This window comes from Triticum aestivum, chromosome 1B (genome assembly GCF_018294505.1).
Source record: "Triticum aestivum cultivar Chinese Spring chromosome 1B, IWGSC CS RefSeq v2.1, whole genome shotgun sequence".
NCBI classification, from domain to species: domain Eukaryota; kingdom Viridiplantae; phylum Streptophyta; class Magnoliopsida; order Poales; family Poaceae; genus Triticum; species Triticum aestivum.
In genome coordinates, this window is record NC_057795.1 from 483,166,656 (window position 1) to 483,184,092 (window position 17,437).

A 17,437-nucleotide genomic window follows, 5' to 3' on the forward strand; every position below is an offset into this window, starting at 1 on the left:
TGATACATAATGTCTTTGACAATCGGTATCTTCTGCTTTGTCAACCATGCTCTACTTCCGAGCTGGAGTTATTTGCTCCTGTAGTTTGTGGTATATGTTCCTAAGATTCCCTTATGGGTTGAACCTATACCTTCCTTAAAAACCGTTTGAACCGGAAGGTTTTTGACAAGTCAACCCTTCTAGTGTTTAGCAGATAATTTTCTACCATACAACTTCTTCGAGGACGAGAAGTGAATGGAAGATTATGCATTGAGGAAGTGGGAGTTGACCTTGAACTTTGTGTTCATGCCCATGGACGCGATGTATATCCTATCATGGAAGCTTCTTGTAATAATAACTATTTCCTTGATAACTAACCTATGGTATCTGTGAATTGATCCCTTGCAACCGTGGTTCCGACCATGATTGTTCTTTTTGATTCCATTTCTCGGACAAGTTAAAACAATTGTCTTCTATGGATCAATACACCAGTCCAACCTTTACTTTGATCTTGTGTCGAGTATTACCCCCCTGGTATTTCGAGATTATCATGGAACTGCATAACTTCTTATGAGTTCTTCATCAAGTGCTACCTTCCCACTGATTCCAATTTTTCACGGGCTCTGAGTTATTAAACACTCAAAGACACCGATAACTAAACCGAGTCCGCACTATGGTTCAACTACTCTTTGTAATCTTCTTTAAGTACGAGTTTGTACCCGATCAAGCCATTCCTAGCCTGATCGGCTATATCCTTATCGTGCAACTTTTTAACTGTGATACCTGGTCCTTATTCCCGGAGCACCACTTTCGACGATGAGCTAAGCTTACGTCGATTTTCCTCGTCATATCATTTCGTCTTGAACAGCAAGCTTGATTTTGAGTTTGTGTCGTACTCGTGGTTCCAATAACCTTTCGCTTCATCAGTCCTTTGACTTGATGTCATCGCCGATCGATTACACCTTCGAGAAATCTCTCGACAATTGTGTCGTGATCATCATCAACATTTTGAGCTCTTCCAGGATATCGATTGAATTCATGAAGAGAAATACCATCCTGGCCCTCGATGATTTTTATTATCATCGACAACACCCTTGACTTCATTTCATCACGAACTTGTCCACATTATGAATACAACTTGCTCTCCGGCTAGTGTTGTGTTCTGACTTGAAGTATTACTGTCTTTTTGTCGAGAATGTTGTGGAGATTGCTCCACCTCTTATAAATTCTCGGTATGATGATACTTCTCACCATCACCATTCCTCCTTGGTCCCCGTGTTGTTTTTAACCAGGATACCAATATGCTAATAGTGTTGCTCGAGTTCTGTACTTCTAGCAACCCTTTGCTTTGGAGTTAATGGTCGGTAGTTTCATTCTAAGTCTATTGATTATTGAATCATCATTCAAACATTGATCGTGCTACCTATTCCAGATTTCCGGGGGCACCCTTCTATCATTGTAAATTGTGTATGTTTTCCTCGAGCATACATCATTGTATCATTTGATCTGACTAATGTTATCTCCTTGTTCACATAATTGTGGAAATCCATCTTTTTGGAAGTCTCAATGAATTGTCGCTGAGTTCATCAGCCACCTCCTCATTCTCTCCCTGGTTTGATGATGAACTCTTGTTTCGAAACTCGCTTCCATAGTTTAATTCCCGAGAATCTTACAATGTCATCTCGACAATTTGTGTTTCACCTTTTCTTCTGAGACATCCTGACTCGGAGGTATCCTGACACCAATCAGATCTGAATCTCTGTCAGATATGATGGTTGGAATATATTTCCAAGAGTTATAACATTGGTCTTTTATTTGACCCGGTAAGGTGATGTCGTGCCTAGCACACCTGGTCGGAGGCCCTATTGTTATAGTTCCCCTTTCAGCAAGGTTACCCATTCTTCCATGGGGAAACTGTAAGACTTATTCTGCAAGTTGTTCCTGATGAATCCTTCTTGTATCCAAAGTCTGATCTTTGCTTGAAGACCATGTCAATGCTATCTCGAAGCATGTCTGTGATACTCTGATTTTCAACAACAACATTTGAAGCCCAATGCTAAATGTTTCTTGCTCAATTATCCAAACACCGTGGTATGGGTAATGTCATGAAATTTCTCTCCCCTACCTAAGGAGTTTTATACATAATATCCTGTCATGGATATCATGCTCTGCTTGTCCTTGGGAAGGATATACCCCTGATATACGTGTTTAAGCACATTTTCCTTTCCATTGTTCTGATTAATTTGATAATCATATTATCATTTCCATTGTTTAGTTTAACCTTTCTTGAGGTTTATATGATCTAAGTAGTAATATTTTCCTGCTTACGAAAACACCTCGGTGTACCACCTTATCAGTCAAACCCTGTTACTATTGTTGATGACATTTCGGTAACCACCGATGCACGGGAACTTTGCCTATTGGTCTGCCTCGTTCAACGAGTGGGAAAATGGTTCTCTTCGTCCCTCGCTCTTGGTACCGATATTGTTGCCGACATAACTGATAGGCTACCCTCTGACATGTCTTGCTATCATGACCGTGCAAGATGTCAACGCCCTTCCTACTCTTAACCACATGGCGGGCCCATAACCCACAGGTCCCAGGATCGAAACCTGACTCCCCTATACCCCCTGTTTCCAAAGTTATTCCTCGCGCTTGTCTTCGTATTTAATTCATGGGCCACATTCCTAGTGCTCTATACTGGTATCAGACGCAATACTTAAACTTGATGCTTTGAACCCCTTTCACACTCTTTTTCAGGCATCGAACGATTGTCTATCCGCTTGGAACTCCTTATTGTACCTTCTTACCTTACTCTCGATTTGTTCAACTCGAGAGATACTCATCTCTTCATTCACGGGAAAACCCCAGAAGATTACCCCTTAAGCATTCTCTCGTAGCCGAGCTACCCCTTACCTATTCGTAAGCACGAAGGAACCCCCGAAGAAAGGATGACGACTTCACCATGATGACCTGAAGCAAAGAAATGAAGACGTCAATGTAATGGATCGACCTCTTCGAGAAGAGCAACCAAGGCCGAGAAGATCCGTTAGAATTTCGTAACTAGACCTCCCCCTTCTTTACCTCTAAAATCTCGGGACGAGATTTCTTGTAGTAGAGGAGAATTGTGACGCCCGGATAATTAGGCTACAGTAAAACTCTCCTAATGATGCCAAGTCATCTCTGATTACTGTTGCTAAACTTGCGTTAGTTCAAACCAATTAAAAAAATGTCAAACAACAACAATTTTTAAAATGTTAAACTAAAATGTTCGGAGTGTGCAGTTAAATGCCAGGGTAATTATAGTGCAGTAAACACATTTTTAGAAAATGTCTAAATAATTTAAACTGGTTTAAAACAGAAAATAAAATAAATAAAAATAAAACAGAAAAACTAAAACCTAAAACTAACAAAAAAAAGGAAGAAGAGAAACCCGCCTGGGCTTCGGCCCAGCTGACCACAGGCCCCACTGGGCCACCACCACGCCCCGGCCGCCGCCCCCCCACTCTCTCCTTATCCCCCCACCGGTGAGACCCCGAAACCCTAACCACCCCGTCACCCACTCGCCTCCCCACTCGCTCCCCCTCCCGATCCAGATCGGACCGGGACCGAACCACCCCGACCCCCTGCCATCGCCGCCACACGCCTCGCCGGTGTTGCCTGTCCCCATCGCCACCAGACGCCACCGCGTCGGCCCCCTCCTGCGCCCCTCGCCGCCGCCCTGATCGAACCCCATCGTCGCCCCGAGCACCGTCGTCGGCCGGCTCCCCGACACCGTCGCCCTGGACCCCGCCGTTCCTCGGACTCCCTCATCGGATCTCGACTTCGCCGCCACCCGAAGACCTTGCCGGACTGCTTCCTCGCCGGATCCCCTCCGCCGCGTCGCTCGTCTCCGCCTCCTCCTCGACCCTCGCTGCCCGTGCCCTACAGACCCGCGGTGAGGCCCCGACCTCCTCTCTCCCTCGTCCTGCGTACTCTCCGTGTGCCGTCCGCCCCGTCTCGGCTCCTGCGCCCCGCGGTGGCCATCGCCCACGCGCGCCCTGGCCGCGCGCCCGCGTCGACCAAGCCCGGCCTTGACCTCCACCGCACGCGCGGCCGCGTCCCACGCCATCGTGCGCGCGCTCGCACTGGCCGCGCCCCGCGCTCCCCACTCCTGCTCGCCGTGGTGCCTCGCACCGGGCCGCACCACACCGGCCTCTGCTGCCACGTGCCGGTGCCCCGCAAGGCCACGACGTCGCCTAGTGGCCCTCCCGGCTCCGCCTCCTGACGCCGCCACCGGCCGTCGCCCACGGCGGCCGCCCGCACATCGGCGCCCCTGCATTCGGGCGGCGCCCAGCGCCCAACGCCCGTTAGCACCCATGGCTGCTAAGGCCATTGGCCCTATGACAAGTTGGCCCCACCCCAGAACGAAAAATAAAAAAAAGGATTTAAAAAAAGAAGTAAATAAATAAATAATTAAAATAATTAAATATTAATTAATTAATTAAAGAATTAGTTAACTTAATTAATCCTGATTAGTTAACCTAATTAATTGTAGTTAATAAACCTAATCATTTTAGTTAGACTAACTAAACCTGATTAGCTAGTCTTAGACAATGACAACCGGGTCCCACCATCAGATTGACCCAGTCAACCCCTGTTGACTGCTGACGTCAGCATGACATCATGCTGATGTCATAATTCCATTTTCGAATTAAATTAAATAATTAATTAAATTCTAGAAATTAATAAAATCTTTAGAAAATCATATCTTTTAATCCGTAACTCGGATTAAATTATTTTCAACATGAAAGTTGCTCAGAACGACGAGACGAACCCGGATGCGCAGCCCGTTCGTCCGCCACACACTCCTAACATATCAAACTCGCAACTTTCCCCCTCCGGCTCCTCTGCCCGAAAACACGGAACACCGGGGATACTTTCCCGGATGTTTCCCCCTTCACCGGTATCGCCTATCCTTACGTTAGGTCACCCCTAGCACAACGTATTGCCGCGTCTTGCTTTGTGTTACATTTGATTGCTCTGTTATTTATTGTGTTCCCCCTCCGTTAATCCTTTCCGGTAGACTCCGAGACCGCTGCTGATGCCCCTGTGGTCGACTACGTCACCGACGACCCCTCCTTGTCTGAGCAACCAGGCAAGCCCCCCCTTGATCACCAGATATCGCCTATTCTTCTCTATACTGCTTGCATTAGAGTAGTGTAACATGTTACTGCTTTCAGTTAATCCTATACTGCTGCATAGCCTGTCCTTGCTACTACTGTTGTTACCTTTAGCTGCTATCCTACTGCTTAGTATAGGATGCTAGTGTTCCATCAGTGGCCCTACACTCTTGTCCGTCTGCCATGCTATACTACTGGGCTGTGATCACTTCGGGAGGTGATCACGGGCAAATACTATATACTTTACACTATTACATTACATGTGATACTGTTCGGAGATGGGGGCTGAAAGGACAGGTGGCTCCATCCCGGTAGAGGTGGGCCTGGGTTCCCGTCGGCCCCCGACTGTTACTTTGTGGCGGAGCGACAGGGCAGGTTGAGACCGCCTAGGAGAGAGGTGGGCCTGGCCCTGTTCGGCGTCCGCGGATACTTAACACGTTTAACGAGATCTGGGTATTTGATCTGAGTCTGGCCATTTGGTCTATACGCACTAACCATCTACGCGGGAGTAGTTATGGGTATCCCGGCGTCGTGGTATCAGCCGAAGCACTTCGTGACACCAGCGACTGAGCGGCGCGCGCCGAATTGGAACGTAAGCCTGCTCTTGTATTAAGGGGGCTAGTTCTGCTTTCAGCCGCCCTCGCAACATGCAGGTGTGCTAAGGGTGATGGGCCCAGACCCCTGTGCGCATAGGTTTAGACCGGCGTGCTGGCCTCTCTGTTGTGCCTAGGTGGGGCTGCGACGTGTTGATCTTCCGCGGCCGGGCATGACCCAGGAAAGTGTGTCCGGCCAAATGGGATCGAACGTGTTGGGTTATGTGGTGCACCCCTGCAGGGAAGTTAATCTATTCGAATAGCCGTGATCTTCGGTAACAGGACGACTTGGAGTTGTACCTTGACCTTATGACAACTAGAACCGGATACTTAATAAAACACACCCTTCCAAGTGCCAGATACAACCCGGTGGTCGCTCTCTCTCAGGGTTACGAGGAGGGGATCGCCGGGTAGGATTATTGCTATGTGATGCTACTTGGAGGACTTCAGTCTACTCTCTTCTACATGCTGCAAGACGGAGGCTGCCAGAAGCGTAGTCTTCGACAGGATTAGCTATCCCCCTCTTATTCTGGCATTCTGCAGTTCAGTCCACCGATATGGCCCTTTACACATATACCCATGCATATGTAGTGTAGCTCCTTGCTTGCGAGTACTTTGGATGAGTACTCACGGTTGCTTTTCTCCCTCTTTTCCTCCTTTCCCTTCTACCTGGTTGTCGCAACCAGATGCTGGAGCCCAGGAGCCAGACGCCACCGTCGACAACGACTCTTACTACACTGGAGGTGCCTACTACTACGTGCAGGCCGCTGACGACGACCAGGAGTAGTTTAGGAGGATCCCAGGCAGGAGGCCTGCGCCTCTTTCGATCTGTATCCCAGTTTGTGCTAGCCATCTTATGGCAACTTGTTTAACTTATGTCTGTACTCAGATATTGTTGCTTCCGCTGACTCGTCTATGATCGAGCACTTGTATTCGAGCCCTCGAGGCCCCTGACTTGTATTATGATGCTTGTATGACTTATTTATGTTTTAGAGTTGTGTTGTGATATCTTCCCGTGAGTCCCTGATCTTGATCGTACACGTTTGCGTGTATGATTAGTGTACGATTGAATCGGGGGCGTCACAGCCAAAGAAGTACCATAGGGGAGCTTCGAGGGGAGCACAACCCACTTGGGCGCGCCTAGGGGCCCAGGCGCGCCCTGGTGGGTTGTGCCCACCTCGGCCGCCTCCTGCACCGCCTCTTTGCTCTATAAATACCCCAAAAATCCAAAAACCCTAGGGGAGTCGACGAAACACAATTCCAGCCACCGCAAGTTCCGTAACCACCAGGTCCAATCTAGACACTATCACGAAGGGGTTCATCATCCTCATTGGTACCTCTCCGATGATACGTGGGTAGTTCATTGTAGACCTACGGGTCCGTAGGCAGTAGTTAGATGGCTTCCTCTCTCTCTTTTGATTCTCAATACAATGGTCTCTTGGAGATTTATTTGATGTAACTCTTTTTGCGGTGTGTTTGTTGGGATCCGATGAACTTTGAGTTTATGATCAGATCTATTTTATCCATAAAGTTATTTGAGTCTTATTTTGATCTCTTAGATGCACGATCATTTATAGCCTCGTATTTCTTCTTCCAATCTTTGGTTTAGTTAGGCCAACAAGATCAAACTTTTTGCCATGGGAAGAGGTGCTTTGTGATGGGTTCGGTAGTGCAGTGTTCTTTCCCAGTGACAGAAGGGGTAGCAAGACACATATTGATCGTTGCTATTAGGAATAACAAGATGGGGTCTATTCCTACATGAATAGATATTGTCTACATCATGTCATCGTTCTTATTGCATTACTCCATTTCTCCATAAACTTTATACACTAGATGCATGCTAGATAGCGGTTGATGTGTGGAGTAATAGTAGTAGATGTAGGTAGGAGTTGGCCTACTAATCTTGGACGTGATGTCTATATATTGATCATTGCCTGGATATCGTCATGATTATTTGAAGTTCTATCAATTGCCCAACAGTAATTTGTTTATCCATCGTATGATATTTTCTTGAGAGAAGCCACTAGTGAAATCTACGGCCCTCGGGTCTATTCTTCATCATATTTGCTTTCCGATCTATTATTTTCCAGTTTTATTTTCAGATATATTATTCCAAAAATGCAAAAATACCTTGATGCACTTTTTGTTTGCATCTTTTATTTCGCGTTTTATCGAGATCTATTTATCCAATCTATCACAATTTTTGTCCCGTCGAAGTGACAATTTCTGGCACCGCCACCCAAAAGGGATTCACAACCCCTTTAACATGTGGGGTTGCAAGTATTTGTTCTTTGTGTGCTGGTACCGTTTAAATAGTGTTGCTTGGTTCTCCTACTGGATTGATACCTTGGTTTCATAATTGAGGGAAATACCTACCGTAGATGTGCTTCATCATCCCTTCCTCTTTGGGAAATACCGTCGTAGTTCAAGCGACATCAGCTTTCCTGATGAACAACTAGCTATCATAAATGCTTCTCGTAGTACTCCATGGTATGCTGATTATGCTAATTATATTGTTGCTCAATTCATACCACGTAGTTTCATGTACCAACAAAAGTAAAAGTCTTTCTCAAGACATTACTTCTGAGATGACCCACATCTTTATAAAGAAGGAGTAGATGGTGTTATTAGACATTGTATACCTGAGCATGAACAGGAACATATCCTATGCAAGTGTCACTCTGAGGCCTACGGAGGACACCATGCCGGTGATAGAACAGCCCACATGATATTACAATCTGGTTTTTATTGGCATACTCTTTTCAAGGATGCACGTAAGTTTGTCTTGTCCTGTGATGAATGTCAAAGGATTGGTAATATTAGTAGATGTCAGGAAATGCCTATGAATTATTCACTTGTTATAGAACCATTTGATGTTTGGGGATTTGATTATATGGTACCTTTTCCTTCATCTAATGGGTATACTCATATTTTAGTTGCTGTGATTACGTTACTAAGTGGGTAGAAGCTATTCCAACTAGTAGTGCTGATCATAACACTTCTATTAAAATGCTTAAAGAAGTTATTTTCTTGAGGTTTGGAGTCCCTAGATATTTAATGACTGATGGTGGTTCACACTTTATTCATGGTGCATTCCGCAAATTGCTTGCTAAGTATGACATTAACCATAGAATTGCATCTCCCTATCATCCTCAGTATAGTAGTCAAGTAGAATTAAGTAATCAAGAAATAAAGTTGATCTTGCAAAAGACTGTTAATAGATCCAGGAAGAATTGGTCTAAGAAACTTGATGATGCACTTTGGGCTTATAGAACTGCTTATAAAAACCCTATGGGTATGTCCTCGTATAAAATGATATATGGAAAAGCATGTCACTTACCTCTTGAACTAGAACATAAGGCTTATTGGGCGATTAAAGAGCTCAACTATGGTTTCAAACTTCCCGGTGAGAAGAGGTTATTTGACATTATCTCACTTGATGAATGGAGAACCTAGGCCTACAAAAATGCCAAGTTATTTAAAGAAATAGTTAAAAGATGGCATGATAAAAGAATACAAAAGCATGAATTCAATGTAGGTGACCATGTCTTCCTATACAATTCTCGTTTAATATTTTTTGCAGGAAAACTTCTCTCTAGATGGGAAGGGCCTTACGTTATCAAGGAGGTCTATCTTTTCGGTGCCATAAATATCAATAATGTCGAAGGTACTAACCCGAAGGTGGTAAACGGGATCAAACATTATACCTCCGGTACTCCCATAACTGTTGAAACCAATATTATTAATACCATAACACCGGAGGAGTACATAAGGGAAACCTACCGGAGTGCTCCAGAACTATGAAAAGGAGTAGGCATGTGGTACGGTAAGTAAACCGACTCCAAAACTTTTCCAATAGCAATTTTACCCCGTTTTGGAATATTTAAAAATTAGGAAATTAAAAAGTAGTGTGAAAAGTGCACGAGGAGGCGACAAGCCTTGGGGCGCGCCCTACCCCCTGGGCGCGCCTCCCAGGCTTGTTGCCACCTCGTATGCCCCCCGGTCTCCGTTTTCTTGTAGGATACTTCTTTTGGTTGGTAAAATTCATTATATAATCTCTCGAAGGTTTTGTCCACCGTACCATGGAAATATCCCTTGTTTTCTTTTTGAGCTGTTTTCTGCCAGAGTTTTCAAGGCCAGGCGTCATGTCTTCCTCCTTCTCCAACAATGTGGATGATGATGCTTGGTTGATGTAGATGGAACTCAGGAGGGTGGAGGCTGAGGAAGTCACGATGGAGGAAGAAGAAGGGGATTCACTTGAAGTTCACCCTCCGACTTTGGAGAGAGGCACTCTAGATGGCATCTCCACTATTCCAAATCCCCATCAAGCAGTAGGGACTACAAGAAACCATGAAGGCCAAGGGATACAAGAAGAACTTGCCCCTAGGAGGCCCTTACACGGGTTACATCAGAACAACTTTCATACTCTAGTTCATAACTATGGAGTGGAGAACACCCCTCGTACACATATACCCTCCAATTGGGATATATCCCATCCAAGTGAAAGCAATGCAGGGAAAGGTTCTTGATGGCCTAAAAATAAGCATCTTTTGGAGGAAATTCAAAAGAATGCAAATGTACTCCAACGTGTGCTTCAAGACCTGCAGGATCTGAAGGTCATCTTATTGAAACTGACAGACACATCATCAATTTCATCACCACCACCTCTGAAGAAGGAGACTTGAGTACATGGGTATGGGCACTCACCTTGGCTTGTGCCAAGCTTGGGGGAGGTGCCCTGGTATCGTATCACCATCACATCTTTACTTTTATGTTTTTTCTTAGTTTGATCCATTTGGTTATATATTGATCTCGTAGAATATGAGTTTTAGTATGATCAAGTTCTTTAGTTTTGCTTTGAGTTCCCTCTATGTAATCGGTTGTGAGAGTTATATAATAAAGAATAGTTTGATTGAGGGCTTGGCTTTCTTTCTTTGATCTTGGAAAAGAAGAAAAAGAATAAAAGAAATAAAAGAGTATATAATGATCTTATGGAGAGTGATGGCTTCACATATAAGAAGTATGAGGATTGAAACTTGTTGTGGGTTGACATAGTTTTGGTCATTGTTGCAATTAAAAGGAAGTAATAAAGAAAGCGAGGTTCACATATAAATATATTATCTTGGACATCTTTTACGATTGTGATCACTCATTAAAATATTATATGCTAAGAATTTGATGTTTGACAAGGAATATAACATGATGACTTATGTTTACTTATTTCCGAATAGAAGTTATATTGTCATGGATCCTCTAACATCGGACACTTGCTTCCACCTCATACTAGCCAAAACTTTCGCACCAAGTAGAGATACTACTTGTGCATCCAAACACCCTTAACCCAGTTTTGCCATGAGAGTCCACTATACCTACCTAAGGATTGAGTAAGATCCTTCAAGTAAGTTGTCATCGGTGCAAGCAATAAAAATTGATCTTTTAAATATGTATGATCTATTAGTGTGAGTAAAATAAACTTTATACAAACTTGTGATAGGGAAGAAATAAAAGCGACAGACTGCATAATAAAGTTCTTTATCACAAGGGGCAATATAAAGTGACGTTCTTTTGCATTAAGATTTCGTGCATCCAACTAAAAATCGCATGATAACCTCTGCTTCCCTCTACGAAGGGCCTATCTTTTCCTTTTTAGTACTTACCTTTATGAAAGAGTCATGGTGATCCTCACCACTTCCTATATTTTGCCTTTTTCTTTTGGCAAGCATCATGTGTTGGGGAAAGATCTAGACATATATATATCCACTTGGATGCAGGTGAACATGGGTTATTATTGCTGACATTCCCCTTGAGGTAAACAGTTGGGAGGCAAAATTATAAGCCCCTATCTGTCTCTGTGTCTGATTGAAGCTTTGATCTCATAAGTACCGTGTGAGTGTTAGCAATTGCGAAAGACTAAAATATAATTGAGTATGTGGACTTGCGACTCTTTATGATGTTATGATAAATTGCAATTGCTTCAGTGACTGAGATCATAGTTTGTTGGTTTTCAATAAAGTTTTTGTTTCATAATTTACTTTGTGAATTGATTATCACTCTAGCATAAGAAGTTATATGACAATATGTTGTTGTTCTAAAGTTGATCATGATGCCCACATGTCCGTATTTTATTTTATCGACACCTCTATCTCTAAACATGTGGACATGATTATCGATCTTGGTTTTCGCTTGAGGACAAGCGAGGTCTAAGCTAGGGGGAGTTGATATGTCCATTTTGCATCATGTTTTATATCAATATTTATTGCATTATGGACTGTTATTTTAGATTATAGTACAATAATTATGCCTTTTCTCTCTTATTTTACAAGGTTTACATGAAGAGGGAGAATGCCGGCAGCTGGAATTCTGGACCGGAAAGGAGCAAATCTGAGATACCTATTCTGCACAACTCCAAAAGTCCTGAAAATTTACGGAGAATTATTTTGGAATATATAAAAATTATTGGTCAAATAAAATACCAGAGGGGACCCACCAGGTGTCCACAAGCCTAGGGGGCGCGCCCTACCCCCTAGGTGCGCCCCCAAGGCTTGTGTGCCCCTTGGCAGGTCTCCGGTGCCCATCTTTGGCTACATGGACGGTTTTGACCTAGAAAAAAAAATAGAAGATGGCTTTCGGGACTAAGCGCCACCGTCTCGAGGTGGAACCTGGGTAGGAGAAATCCAGAGCTCCGGCGGAGCAATTTTGTTGGGGAAACTTCTCTCCCGGAGGGGGAAATCGAAGCCATCGTCATCACCAACGATCCTCTCATCGAGAGAGGGTCAATCTCCATCAACGTCTTCACCAGGACCATCTCCTCTCAAAGCCTAGTTCATCTCTTATATCCGATCTTTGTCTCAAAACCTCAGATTGGTACCTGTAGATTGCTAGTAGTGTTGATTACTCCTTGTAGTCGATGCTAGTTGGTTTATTCGATGGAAGATCATATGTTCAGATGCTTGATGCTATTAAATAATCCTCTAATTGTGAACATGAACATGCTTTGTCAGTAGTTTCGTTTGGTCGGCGTCCTGGATTTGGGGGTATCCAGCCCTGCCTGCGTGCGGCCCACCACGTGGCTCCATCGACGGCCTGGTACGGCCCAGCTTCAGCATCAACAACACAAGACCTCGCGAGGGGCCAAGCCTCGCGAGGCGGGCGACACCAAGACCCCTGAGGGGATAGGCCTCCTCAGGCTGGCTCCTGAGGGTCGGAGAGTTCTATGCAAGGTAATCTCACGAGGCTCAGCTGACGTGAGCCATGACGACCAAGGCCAGGTGGGCGCCACACGGGCGCAGAGCGCAGATTTCCTCTTCGGTGCAAAGGAGGCAAGCCACAGGCGCGGAGTCCCGAGGAATCAGCCAAAGGTTTCCATTTCGGTGCAACGAGACCAAGACCGCCAGGACGGCAGGACGGAGGTCATCCACGAGCCCACCGCAGCGCCATGACCAGAGGCTTTTCGCAGACGAAGACTACTTTTGTCAGGATAAGTTGTACTACTTGTCCCCTTTCAAATCCGGCCGTTGTGGGATCCCTTTCCGCCAATATTTGGGAGGAGGACCAAGGCCACTATAAATAGGACTAGCCACCACCATAGAGAGGCAAGCAAGCAAAAGTCGAACTAGCTCGCACCCCACCAGCTCAAGAACACCTCACCTCCTGAGGCTAGTTCATCCACTGTACTACTTCATCCTCAGCCCTTCGAGGCAATCCACCAAAACGCTAGAGTAGGGTATTACACCGCAAGGTAGCCCGAACCAGGATAAACTGTTGTGTCTCTTTGTCTCTTTGAGCTCGACGCGCTAGGCTTAGGAGGATCGTGAGTAGGCAGGCTGGATAGGTTGAGATCTCCGCACGCACCCCAGAGTTCGAACCTCTCAAGGGTTTGCGGATCCCATAATCCGACATTTGGCGCGCCAGGTAGGGGTGCGTCGGATCTTCTCCTCCGTTGATCGATCCACCACCACTTCGACACCTCCATGGCCGACGCGCGCCGGGCTCGCGCCGAGCGTCGGGCTGCAGTCGCTGCCCGTGTCGCTCAGACGGCTCTAGCGGGTGATGGCTGTGCCCATCGCACTCCGTCTCAAGTGGCCAATTCCACCACGGGCCCTGCCGTCCACAAGCAGCAAGCTTCATCGCTGCACCCATTGGTGCGCTGTGATGGGCGCACCTCTACTCCATCACTGACCCCATAGCTTCGTCATCCCATGCGTGTCGTGGCCAGGCAGATGCGCAGGCCGCTCTTCTCATGGTGCGGGAGCTCCTTCGCTACCACTCGGTCGGCGATCTCTATGAGGAGTGGCTCGACTGGAACGCTGAGCTCGTCAGCATCGTGCACGGGGGCTCCACCGAGCCGGCTCGCTCGCTGCCTCAGCAACCACCTGCAGCGGGCGACGTGGCACACAGGGCTCCTCCACCACCTCCGGCCCAGGGCGTCATCATCGAGCCGAGGCGTGTGGCTCCATGGCGCAACCCACCTCGCCCTACACCAGCTCGGGATGACGTGAGCTGCCAGGTGGTGCAGCGTCCACAGGGAGAAGCACGCGTGCTTCCAGCACCCCAGCACCAGGACCGCGTACCGCCGCAGGAGGTGGCGGTGCGCGTGCACCAAGACCAGCTTCCACCCCCTCGACGACCTCCGGTGGCCACGGTAGGATGCCGCGCATTCACTCCAGAGCTCCGCAACGTCATCTGGCCAAGCAAGTTCAAGCCTGACCTGCCTCCACGTTACGACGACACCACCAACCCTGCTGAGTTCCTGCAGCTCTACGAGCTAAGCATCGAGGCGGCCAGCGGCAACGAGATGATCATGGCGAACTGGCTCCCGATGGCCCTCAAGGATGGTGTGCATTCTTGGCTCCTGAACCTGACCGAGGGGTCGGTTTCTTCCTGGGAGGAGATGCGCAGCCGCTTCATCGCCAACTTTCAGGGCACTCGCGACCATCCACCAGCTGCGGGTGACTTGCGTCACATCAAGCAACAACCTGGAGAGACCATGCATAAGTATATCCAGCGCTTCAACAACATTCGCCTCAAGATCCCCAAGGTGTTGGACGAGGCCATCATTTCAGCATTCACTAATGGCGTCCGTGATGTCAAGATGAAGGAGGAGCTTGCCTTCCACGAGGATCTCTCCACCACTCTGGAGATGTTCAGCATGGCGAACAAGTGCGCGAGGGCTGAGGAGGGACGCCTCTCCCTCCTTTAGCTCCCCGATGCTAATCCAGAAGACAAGAAGACCAAGACCAAGGACGTGAAGTGCAAGGGGACAGCCGTGCTTGCGGCCGAGCCAGAGACGAAGCGCGGATGCGACCACCCCGAGTCATCCAAGAGAAACCGGCCGTTCTGTGTCTTCCACAACGTTCACAGCCACAACACTAATGACTGCCAGGAGCTCAGGGCCCTTGGTGACGGGTGCCTCGGTCGACGCCTCGGGTGCAACGATCGAGGCTACGGTCATGGAGGCGGCCGAGGAGGAGGACGCTGGGACGAACGCGACCATCGTCAAGAGTGGCGCGACCAGCCTCGTGAGGACCGCTGGCAGGGCCAACCTCGCGAGGGCGCTTGGAGGGAGCAGCCTCATGAGGACCGCCCTCAGGGCAATGCTACTCTGCCTCCTCTGCCTCCACCGCCAAGAAGGAATGAAGATCACCACCAGGACGAGGGGGCTAGAGGCTTCCAAGAGCCTCGTGCCATTGCCTGCATCTTGGGCGGCTCACATGCCCTAGCTTCCCACCGCGTTTTCAAGCAGTTCGCGCGCGAGGTGAACGGATCGCTCCCTAAGCCCGAAGCAACTCGCCCTCTCAGGTGGTACAAGTGCGCCATCACCTTCGACTCCTCAGACCAGCTCAACTGCGAGTCCACTACTGGCGCACTCCCTATGCTTTGCTCCCCCGTCATCAGCAATGTGGTCGTCACCAAGACTCTCATCGATGGCGGAGCAGGGCTCAATGTTCTGTCTATTCAGATGTTCGACAGGATCCAAGTGCCATACTACCAGCTTCACCCAACCAAGCCATTTTCAGGAGTGATCAACGGTTCTACACACCCGATAGGGCAGGTTCGCCTCCCTGTCACCTTTGGCGAGCGCAACAACTACCACACCAAGCTCATCGACTTCGACGTCGCCGACATCCGCCTGCCCTACAACGCCATCCTATGGTACCCAACACTGGCCAAGTTCATGGCGGCTACGCACCACGGCTACAATGTCCTCAAGATGCCAGGAAGCGGCGGCGTCATCACAGTCTCATGTCAAGAGAAGGATGCGATGTGCTCCCTCGAGCGCGCCTTCCAGGCTGCAGCGGTTGAGAACCCCGAAGACGAGGACGGAGCTCTCCCTCCTGAGGTCGCCCCCCAAGACGAAAAAGTTGTAGCTGGGACAAGGGTCTCGTGAGGGAGCATCACTCGAGGATGTAGCACTAAGCCTCGCGTCTTCGGACGCGGCACCTTCGCCCATCGCATAGGAAGGTGCGCTTGACGCCCCTCTCAGGCCGGGCTCGGGGGCTCTCCTTTGGAGGGCCTCAGACCTAGCCAGGGTCACGAGGGAGGCGCTTGGGCACCATGTGGAGGCGCTCTTCAGAGAACGCTTCCTAGGAGAGGGCAGCAGGCCTGAGGCACTAGGCGTTCAGGAGTTCATCAGTAAGGCAATCGAGGAGATTCAAGAAGCAAGGGTTCTGCAAGGAGATCATCGCCTACCGTGTGGCGCAGCTCACTGCCCTGGCGAGGGTAAGCAGTTCCGTGTCTGCATCGACATCCCCGAGCTCAACAAGGCCGCATCTCGATAGCTCATCTGGCCGTCTCGTGTCGTCCGGTGCGAGGGTCTGCCTCACAGCTACGTCCGCATGCCCTTTGGCCTATCGGGCGCGGCTGAGGCGTTCCAGCGCTGCATGAGGGACACCTAGATGGCTTGCGAGGCCAGGCACCAGGCGATCCTGGCGGAGATGGAGGAGCACCTTCAGGAGCCTCTCGGTCCCTCTGAGCCTCCCGAGGCTCGGCACCAGGGCGGCTCGTGAAGAGAGACTCCAGCGGCGCGTGTTTTTTGGCTACTTCAACACTTCTTCAGCAATGGTACCCCTTGGGCTGCATCATCCCTAGGCCGTGTGGGTCCGGCCCTGCGGCATGTATCGTTTTGCATTCACCAGGACTATCTAACCGTTTCTGTGAGTTTATCTATGATTGTCACCCTATGACCATTGCCTCGCGGCCCTTCGTGTGTGGTAACTAATACCTCTCCTGCATCGCTGCATGAAAACTCAAGTTGGCACGACGCTTATGCTCGGGTCCGTCCCTTCAACGCTGATAAACCCGGGGATTGAGCTCTAGTTCGCGGCCTGCCTCGCGTACAACACCTCGCCAGGTCCCCGATGCCTTGGACCGGTGCCTCGGGCTGCAGGCCTGCTCTGCAGGGTGCCCGGTCTTTCCTGTCATCTAACCTCCAGGTTCACCTGGCGATGGGCCATGGGTCGACCTGGACAACCACCATCTGGCCTTGCGAGTCGCTTGCATGTTAAAGGGGGGTCTCCTGAGCATCGCGTCTCGGGAGCTCCTACTGGTTCTACAATCCTCACCCCCTGGCCTTGACCACGGCATCGTGACCTGGCATACCAGTGGCGGCTGAGCTTGCTCGAGGGCCAGGTCCCGAGGACGTTGAGCACCATGGTGAGCGAGGCAGGAAGGTGGCCAATGCAGGTCGCACCTAATGGTACCACA